The sequence below is a fragment of the Nicotiana tomentosiformis genome, chromosome 3 (assembly GCF_000390325.3).
Source record: "Nicotiana tomentosiformis chromosome 3, ASM39032v3, whole genome shotgun sequence".
In the NCBI taxonomy this organism is placed as follows: Eukaryota; Viridiplantae; Streptophyta; class Magnoliopsida; order Solanales; family Solanaceae; genus Nicotiana; species Nicotiana tomentosiformis.
In genome coordinates this window covers 86,378,074-86,388,902 of record NC_090814.1, presented here as the reverse complement: position 1 = coordinate 86,388,902, position 10,829 = coordinate 86,378,074, and the positions used below count along the sequence as shown (strand labels likewise).

The following is a 10,829-nucleotide window of genomic DNA, read 5'->3' as shown; positions in this document are numbered from 1 at the left end:
AAATTTCCTCAAAGTGGTGGATCGATGATATTACTGGTTATATTCACGTATAACTTACTCCTTACCTGCATGTCCATGCAGATACTATTCGTGATGACAGAACTAGTTGTTGGCCAGTTGGATAGTGTTGATACAATTATTGAGGTGAGCCACCGAACATTGTTCATGTAGGCTGCCAAAAGAATCTATCATTTATTCATATTGATGTCTTTCATCTTGGGATTTACACACTCTGACCTTGAGTCTTTTGTAATTTTCTTAGATGCTCCATGGTCTATTGTGGGATTGGGCTAGAGTATTATTCCTCTATTTTGGTTATTACTATTCATACATATTTATGGAATTATTTGGATCATTAATTATTCCCATTTATTTGTGAAACATTGAAACTTGCAATTATGTCAGTTTAGTCTTGAATAAATGCTAAGTGTATGGTATAAACTGGTTCGTCTGGCGGGTAGTGTTAGTTGGGTGTCACTCACATCTAGAAGGTATTTTGGGACGTGACAAAGTTGGTGTCAGAGCTTAGGATTTAAGTCTCGGGTCACAGAGCCGTGTTTGGTAGAGTCTTGTTCATGAGTATGTAGACGTTTATACTTATGACCTTGAGGCTACTGAACATTTAGAATACTTTTTCTTCTTTCATTCCTTATTCGTGTGTTAATATGTATCGAGTTTAAAATTGGAATGTGCATTTCGCAGACGGTTAGGACAGGCATATCCTCCTCTGCTGGATGATACAATTGACTTGGAAATTTTAACAATACACGTACGGCTGAGAGTATCCTTGAGTACATGGGATATTTTTGTGTATTGGCGGTTGAGATTTAACAGTTTTTAATTTTTTTTGATAACTATTTTCAAAGGAACCTCTACAAAAAAATTTATAAAATTTTTGAGAGTTAGTCAAATTTTTGAACATTGAGAATCCATGTGAATGGTGAAGTGGATTCAACATTCGAGGTTAGTAATCCGATTAGGAGAGGGAAAAAGTTAAGCTGGAAAGTAAGAAGTATAATAGCTTAGCCATATTTAGGTTGTTGGGCTTAGTGGTGAAGACACTTTGAGAAAAGTATTTATACAGTTCTCATCTCAATTCCTCTTGAAGTAATTCCTTATTATTAGTAATATCATGATGGTAATATTATAAGAGTGATTGTGGCATGACTGTACATAAATCAAATGCATTGAGTATGAGCATGAAAGTGGCAGTACGTGATACATAACGTGATCATGGTGGGTGTCCGTGGGTAAATTTCACCTTGTGAGAGAGAATAAGGCTCAAGTATGAGGCTTAATACACCAATATTGTAAGAGGTTGAATAAACTCAGTGCACATGAGCATGATTAATTATTAAAGTAATGATAAGACGTATAGTACTGAGATTGTCCTACACCATGATAAGAATAGATAAACCATAAAAGAAGTTTGAGGTATAATTGGCGTGGTTCAAGTTTAGCTTTTAGCTTGAATTGAAATTTTTTTGTAATAATAACATTTACGTAAGAAAATCAAATGTGGATGTTTGGTTAAATAAAATTAAAAAAAAATGGCAGAGCCATGGTTAGTAGTTATAATATGCATAATAATGCAACTTTATTGATGAACACATTGTGTATTCCTCAGGACATCCATTTATAGAGATGGTATAATGTATATCTCTAGGTCAAGTTAGACTCATTTCGTAGAATTCAGCCCTTCACCTTAATAATCTTGAAACATGATTTAAAGACGTAAAAGATGATCATAATCCAAGTGAAAATGACTTCATTAAATTCCATTATTATCGTATTGTTTTCATTATTGGGGATAGAGATAAAACAAATTCGGTATATTTGTGCGCTTTTATTACTCTGGATCTCCGTTCTAGTTTAGGTGATAACTTACAAAAAAAAACATATGAATTTTGCAAACATGGTTGACTTCAAGAGAAATTGAAAATGGAGCATTGTGTGGTTAGTCTAGACGTTCATTGAGTAAATTGTGGTCCTAGTTAGGCTCATCAAGAAATCAGGCCTAGTTCAGTCCGAATTTCTTAGATAACATATTAGCCTATGCAGCGATATATTCGGTAGTCAGTGAAATGGCACGTGTCTGCATTTTCATGTGTGACAAAGCTAAGGTAACAGTTTATGAAATATTTACGCAAGGATGTATGAATATGTTCTAGCGCCACTGTACATGAGAGTATTTTGTAAGGGCGTATGGATGTGTTCCGGCGTTGCCGTACATAAGAGTGTTATGTAATAATGTTCAAATATATTTCAAAACTACCATATGTAAGAATTATGGATGTGTTCCATTGTACGACCATGGTTGTGGCGATTATATGTGTTCCAGCAAAATGAATGTATAAGAGAGTATGAATATCCAGTCCCAATACTAGTTGGATAGGTATTATATAACGAGTGATTCATGATCAGCTATTTTGACCGAGTTTGTATCCCACAATAGTTACTAGCTTGTTATGCAGATCATGTTATTTGAGCAAAAATAATGTAATTGTAATTCTCTAGTTGATTGGTTCGAACTGGGGAATCACAGCTATTGGATTTAGATTTGGTTTAGCAAGGCTTGTAGAAGGTTGCGTTAAATGTAAAAATGACTTCAAACAAAAGAGAGTAAAAAATAAAAATCTTACACCGATAAACGAAATCGTGATTTAAAGTTCATAAAACGTGGAATTTTTTTTTAAAATAAAATTCCCCGATCAAAGGAGTTATGAGATTCGGGCGGAAAGGTAGGCGAAGTTCAAAATATATTGGTATGTATAAGATTTTGGATTGGATTGGATTGGTATTGTTATAGGCTTGCTTTGCCGTCGAGGTTGTCAGTTGCTCACATATCTTTCATGTGTCTATGCTTAAACGATATGTAAGTGATGATAGCCATAAGATCCATCCTGATGATGTAGAGCTTGATGAGAACTTAACTTATGAAGAAGGTCCATTAGCTATTATTGATAGACAGGTATGACAATTAAGGTCGAAGAAGCTTGCTTCAGTGAAAGTGTTATGGCGCAACCATCCAACAGAGGAAGCTTCACAAGAGATCGAAGCTTACATACATAGCAAGTATCCTCAATTGTTTGAGATATCAGATACACTTTCTAACACGTTCGAGGACGAACACTTATTTAAGTGGGGCACAATGTAATAATCCAAAATATTTTGTACATTTTTTAAGCATGGGATTGGAGAATTAATTTAGTTTATAGATATTGCGTTAATTACTAAGTTAGTGAAGGAGATTAATTATAAATATAAGATAACATAGTAGTTAATTTGCTAGTGGGACAATTCACATTACATCGGGAGAAATTAAAAAATAGTCAGATTTACAAGTGGTAATTGAAAAATTGCCACAGTTTCAAAAGTAATTGAAATTTAGCCACTTTTCATGTAAAGATAAATCTGAACGAAAACACTGTTCAAAATCCGGAAAATACTCAAGCATAATATACTGGAGTTCCAGTATAATATACCGGTCTAGCATAATATGCTGGAAGTTCATATGCAGGTGCACCAATCTCCAGTATATTATGCTGGACCGGTTGGACCGGTCCGTGTTGCAGCAAAATAGTGGCTATTTTTCAATGACTTTGCAAACGCTTGCTATTTTTGAATTACCAGTCAGAAAACTGGTTAGCCCGTGCTATTTTTACCATTACATCTTATAGTTGGCTAATTATGGGCTTTAGCTAATAACAATAAGAAACTAGGCCTAACCATCCCAATTGCTGCTCACGTAAGGAGAGCATTAGGGCACTAGAATAAATAAGTTTAAAAAAAATTAGTTTCTTGGTTCACCAAGACAGAATTTTTTTTAGATAAAGAGCATGTTTTAGCCTTAGGGATTTGACGACAGCACCTTTGAGAAAGCTAAGGCGCTTTAGCATTGGGGAAAACCTATGAGAAGTAAGGACGTCGGTTGCTCAGGTACTACAAATTTTTAGAGTATATCTTTCAATTAACTTTAGTCAATTAGTAATTATGGTAGTATAAGAGATATGAATGAGTGCGTATGCCATGAATAGTGGACATAATAATTATTTAATGATGAAATAATAATGATTATATGATTGATAATTTGTAAGGATGATATATGGGATTTAAATTTGGACGAAGACTCTGTCACTGCCTCTCGATATCTATCTACAAAATAAGATGAAGCTACTACTTGAAATCCTTACTACTATATTTAAGAATGGAATGTAGGAATCATGATGATATGATTGGAAAGTAATGATGATGATAATAATTAGGAAGAGAATAATCATTTAGTAATTGTGAGAGTTAGCTTTACTTTGAGAATATAAGGCATAAGTCAACGTGTACTGTTTTGGCAATTTGCTTGGCTGAAAATAAATTCTGCGTTTGACCTTAATTGGTGTATATATTTTGATTAGTTTACCGAAGGTTGACTTTAATTTTGGCTTATTCTATAATTGTGAAAATTATTCATCTAGACTAATTAGGAAGTGTTATTCAATATTTTACATAGTCTGATGACGTTTTGTCGGTGTTCTAAACGTTTCAAGGTTGGAGAACTTCATGTTAGCAGGGTAAGTAAGACTTTAAGCTTTGATATTGTACTTGCTTTTCCAAAATCCATTTTAAAAATATTTTTCGTCTACCTGGTCCATGTGTTAGGACAAGCGTGTTCTTGACAAAATCGGTAGTCTTCGACTAGCCGCAAATATATTATTTTATGAAAAATACTACAATTATTTTATAATTTGTTTGATGGTGTGATACGGTTGTGAGTCATGATGTTGGGTTTGATGATGTGATACTGTTGTGAGCCATATATTGGGTTTGGTTAGAGGTGTTTATCGGGCGGATCGGGCGGATAATTATGCTTAACGGTTCGGCTTATCCATTATCGGAATATAAATCGAGTAATCCACTAGCTATCCAATAAGATAACATATCGATTGGTATCGGATTAACGATTATCGGGCGTTTTATCGGCTAAACCAAATAATAAAATTTGAACAATCCTAATCTTGTGAATACTAAACGGCAAAACTGCATAGTCCACTAGCTTTTATATATTTCCGTTGTGGGACTCTATATGAGCCTCCTCTTTTAGCGACTCTACTGTTCATGTTTCAACTAGTTGGTTTGGTGATTAGATTACTCTTAATTTGTTTTTATACATGTATTACCCCCATGTAGCTGGTGTCCAAGATCATCAAGAGAGAGACGAGACTGACGAGTGACGAGTGATGAGCACAAGCAGATTCAGATTGAGAGAAATTTTGATTAGGGATCAAGGACTTAGGAAATATGATTGGTCAACTTCTCACTCTCTGCTGCGTACTTAATTCAATTGAGAATTAGAAATTAGAGATTTAGCCATTTAGGATTTCAATAGTACTTTATATACATAGGAGTAAAAGTATAAAATAAAAAATTTTAACGGGTTTAAGGTTTATCCGATAAGATAATTGAGTAATCCGTCCCCAAACCCTTAAACCGTTAATTATAAAATCTCAATCCATTCACCAACCATTATCCAATAACCCGATACCAATTAGCTAATAAGCCATTAGTTCTATTCGGTTAACGATTACGATTCGGTTTTGAACGGTCCTAGGTTTGATAGTTTGATACGGCTATGAGCCATGATATTGGAAACTATGTATGTTTTGTACATCAGCCGAGCATTGTGTATGCTTCTTGATATATTTTGGCATTGTGTATACTTCAGTGAGCATTGTGTATGCTCTGTTACATATTTGAGGCATTGTGGTGTCGTTGTGAACTCATAGAGGTGTTGGTTAATTTCTTTCACTACAATTATGACAAGTCCTCATCAGTGTGTACTGTGTCAAGATATGTGTACTCTTATTGGTTAATTCTTATTAGCTCTGTTGATACATATATCTATTGAGTTTTTGTATAATTATCGTATTTATTATATCGTTATTATTGTGGTGTGCTTTTATTTTCGAACATTTGTTCCAGGGGTATTCAATGTGGCAGGACGATGATCTTACTGGGTTATATTCACGTATAACTTACTCCTTACCTGCATGTCCATGCAGATACTATTCGTAACGACGGAGCTAGTAGTTGACCGGTTGGATAGAGTTGATATAATTATTAAGGTAAGCCACCGCATTATTCGTGGAGGCTGCCAAAAGAGTATCATTTATTCATATTGATGTCTTTCATCTTGGGATTTACACACTCCGACCTTGAGTCTTTTATAATTCTCTTAAATGCTCCATGGTCTATTGTGGGAATGGGCTAGAGTATTATTCCTCTGTTTTGGTTATTACTATTCATACATATTTATGGAATAGTTTGGATTATTAATTATTCCTATTTAATTAGTGAATCATTGAAACTTGTAATTATGTCAGTTTAGTCTTGAATAAATGTTAAGTGCATGGTATAAGCTGGTTCGCCTGGCGGATAATGTTAGCTAGGTGCCACTCATGTTAGAGTTTTTTTTTAATTTTGTTTATTGGAATGGTTTTTGATTCATAATTTAAGCTCATTGTCACTATTTTTGTTTTCTCCACACGAATCAAAATCTCGAAGTAGACTTCAACTATAATTTTTATGATCTGATGTCACGTGAAGCTTAGCATAAGAGTTGTCCTACATCGGCACATTAACTTAACTATCCGATGCTTATATTTTTGTTTAGTACTACCGAAGTGCACGACCTTACTTGAACAAAATTTGTTCTATAGGCTCGTACCACTTTAACCTTAACTCCTAAGGAGGTGGGAAACTAAGTATCATTGGTGAGGCATGGCTGAGAGAATCAGAGCACTGATTAATAGTGCACATGGTTCCTTGGGGACCTTGGATCAAAAGAGGATCGTTCTCATCTCTCATTTCCAGGATTGAGATGATCTCATAGCTGTCTGACAGACTCGCCCAATCTTTTTGCCATCCCTGATTAATTAGCATGCCATACTGTTAGAATCGAAAGAAATTGAATTCAGCAGAGATGAATTGGGAGAGAGACGTCCCATAGAAGATTCGAGAGAAAATAGCAAACTGCAATTGATAAAATGAGCATCTAAGTCAGGTATGTGACTAGAGTTGTGTTTATATACAGACCCACATACAGGAAAATAAACTGACCCATCTACCATTTATAATATAAATAAATATGGACTCAGCAAACTAGTGGCCCAGATACAAAAATAACAGCCCAACTAATAACAACCCAACTATTCTAACATCCCCCCTCAAGTTGGAGAGTAGTTAGCCACACCTACTTGCTCAAGATAAAACGACGAGTCACACCATGGAGTGGCTTCGTAAGCATATCGACAAGCTGCAGCCTGCTGGGGACAAAAGAATAAGAAATTAGTCCATCCTATAACTTTTCACGTACAAAATGACAATCTAGCTCGATGTGTTAGATGCGCTCGTGAAATACCGAATTTTTTGCAATATATATAATTGACTAACTATCACAATATAAAGGAATAGGTACAATGGAGGTGACAGTGAGTTCAACCAATAATCTGGTAAGCCAAGCTAACTCAGCAACGACACGTCGCATGGATCGATACTCTGCCTCGGCTGAAGAGAGACCCACAATGTGTTGCTTCTTGGATTTCCAAGTAAGAAGAGAATTCCCAAGAATAACCAGGTAACCACTTACCGATCTGCTTGAATCTGGGCAAGCTGTCCAGTCAGAGTCACTGAAAGCATGGAAGAAAAATTCATCATCTGCACTCATAAACAACCCTTGACCCAAATTACCCTTGAAGTATAGAGAACATGGTAGGCAACAGCTAAATGTGAATCACAAGGAGCATGCATAAACTGACTCAAATGTTGAACTGAGTAGGCAAGTAGGATCAGATAAAGGCTTCCTATCAATAGCCTTGAGCTTCTAATTAGCATCTAAAGGACTGATAACAGAAGTGCATTCTAAACATTCAAATTCGGTTAAGAGATTCAAAGCAAATTTTCTCTGAGAAACAACAATACCAGCAGATTCTGACATAATTTCCAAACCAAGAAAATAATGCAAATGCCCCAAATCCTTAATTTTTAATTGATTGTCCAAAATATTTAAGAGAAGAAATTTCCTTATCATCATTTTCACTCAAAAGTATATCATCAACATACACAACAACAACAGTAATCAAAGAATCAACAGATTTAATAAAAAGAGAATAGTCATTTTTGGAAGCAATATACCCCCTGAAAATCAAAGAATCACTTAACTTGGAGTACCATTGTCTAGAAACTTACTTTAATCCATACAAAAAACTTTTCAACATACATACCAGATTATCACCAAAAACTACCATCCCCTGCGGGATCCTCATATACACCTCTTAATCAAGGTCTCCATACAAAAATGCATTGTTCACGTCTAATTGAAACATAGGTCAATGCCTCTTAACAACCACCGCAATAATAGTTCTAATGGTGGTCATTTTAACCATAGGGGAAAATGTCTCTATATAATCAACCCCTTCAGTTTGTGTGCCCCTCCCCCCCAATTTACTACTAACCTGGCCTTAAACATTTCAATACTACCATCTTCCCTATGTTTGATTTTGTATACCCATTTATTCTCTATAGGTTTCTTGCCGGGTGGCAAGGATATTATATCCCAAGTTTTATTTGCTTCAAGTGCTTCAAATTCTTTCACCGTGGCTTCCTGCTACACAGGATTTAAATTTGCTTGCTGGAAAGTTACAGGTTCATGCACATTATCTAGACTCTTAACTAAATTCTGATTAGTGGAACTCAAACTACTAAAGCAAACAGACTTGGGCAAACAATTCAAGGAAGTTAAAGTAGGACAGATATAATCTTCAAGATAAGAAGGGGGTTGTGATTTCTAGAAGGATATCTTCCAGGATGAGTAGGATCAGAAGAAATGGAGGGAGAAACAGGGACAGAATATGAAGGATTAGAAGAACTAGGAGACACAATTGGACTGAATAAAGGTGCATCCATATCACCACTAGAAGAAACATTGGAGCTAGGTTCATGAGCAGAAGTTTGTACAAGTGCAGGTACATGATCAATGTGAGGTGATTGTTCTGGCTCTGGAAAGACAAATGGAATATATAGGAATAGTGTCTTTGGTGTGGAGGATTTACAAAATGGAAAAATGTTCTCATGGAATATCACATCTCTTGAAATAAGTATTTTCTTATCGGACAACTGTAGGAGTTTGTAAGCTTTCTTTCTAGGTGGATAACCCAGAAAAATACATGCAACTGACCTAGGGAAAAACTTGTCACGACCCAAAATTCCAACCTGTCGTGATGACGCCTATCTCGCTACTAGGCAAGCCAATAATATCAATAAACCACTATTTCTTTTAAGTTTGAAAATATAATAATTAAATACAATACAAAATTACAAAATACCGATACGAATACTCTCCAAAATCTGGTGTCACTGAGTACATGAGCATCTAATATTAATACAAGTCTCGAAAAATAAAATACGATCTATAATAGTCTAAGACCAGAATACGGTAAACAAGAAGATAGGGAAGGAGAGACAAGGTATGCAAAACACGACAGCTACCTCTGAATTTCTGAAAGATCAACTGTACGAGAGAATCAACACCCGCTATGTTCAGAAGCACCTGGACCTGCACACGAAGTTCAGGGTGTAGTATGAGTACAACTAACTCAGCAAGTAACAATAATAACTAAGAAACAGAAGATAGTGACGAGCTACACAGTTATAGTTCATTTTCAGTAATTCCAGCAGTTTAAGTCAAATCAATTTTATACAGTTCATGTTCATGTAATTCGGATATAGAATCTTTCTAAGAATTTCACAACAATGACAGATAGCAACTAAATGCAACAACAAATGAAAAGCAAGTACAGCCTCCCAGGTCAACAGTCACTCAACTCGTCACAATAGCTCAACCACTCAGCTCTCAGCCCTCAGCACTCACACTCAATAGGTACCCGCGCTCACTGGGGGTGTACAGACTCCGGAGGGGCTCCTACAGCCCAAGCGCCATAATTCGCAAGGAGAACTCACGTGCTGCACGGACAACTCACGTGCTATAATATCATGCACGGACAACTCACGTGCCATATATCCTTACCTCACCGACAGACCCTCGGCCTTACTCAGTCCCCAACCTCTCTAGTCTCTCGGGCTCTCGAAAATCACAAAGATCAGTCCAAACAAAGATAACATAGTAAATCAACAAATATCAAGAAAGACTGAGGTATGATGCACAAGTAAAAGCATGACTGAGTACAAGACAACAATTAGCAAATAATTCAACAACTACGCGACCTCTGTGGGTCCCAACAATACTATCACATTGCCTAAGCATAATTTTTAACATGATTTACAGTCAAATTTTTTCAACACAAAGAGAGCTTATAGCTAACAACAGGTTATTCAACTTTATAGTTTCACGGGACGGACCAAGTCACAATCCCTTCGGTGCACGCCCATACACTCGTCACCTAGCATGTACTTCACCTCCAAAATAATCACATGACTCAAAAATCTAGGATTTCATACCCTCAGAACCATATTTATAACTGTTACTTACCTCAAAATGTGAAATTTTTTACTTTGCTATGCCTTTGCCTCGCAAATCGGCCTCTGAATGCCTCGAATCTAGTCACAAATAATATATTTCAGTCAATAAAATTTATTGAAATTAATTCCATAAGAAAATACTAATTTTCCATAAAAATCCGAAATTTAGCTCAAAAATTGCCTATGTGGCCCACGTCTCGGAACTCGACAAAAGTTACAAAATCTGAAAGCCCATTCAACTACGAGTCTACCCATACCAATTTTACAAAAATTTGACCTCAACTCGACCCTCAAATCTACAA

The 10,829-nt window shown here is 35.9% G+C and overlaps 1 non-coding gene across 1 annotated transcript; it reads left to right on the top strand.

Moving 5' to 3' along the window:
• The first annotated feature begins 6,678 nt into the window (after positions 1 to 6,678).
• On the top strand, positions 6,679 to 6,897 carry LOC117277603 (small nucleolar RNA U3). The gene has a single exon (XR_004507911.1). It is a non-coding gene; the product is annotated as a small nucleolar RNA U3 (small nucleolar RNA).
• The last annotated feature ends 3,932 nt before the right edge of the window (positions 6,898 to 10,829 follow it).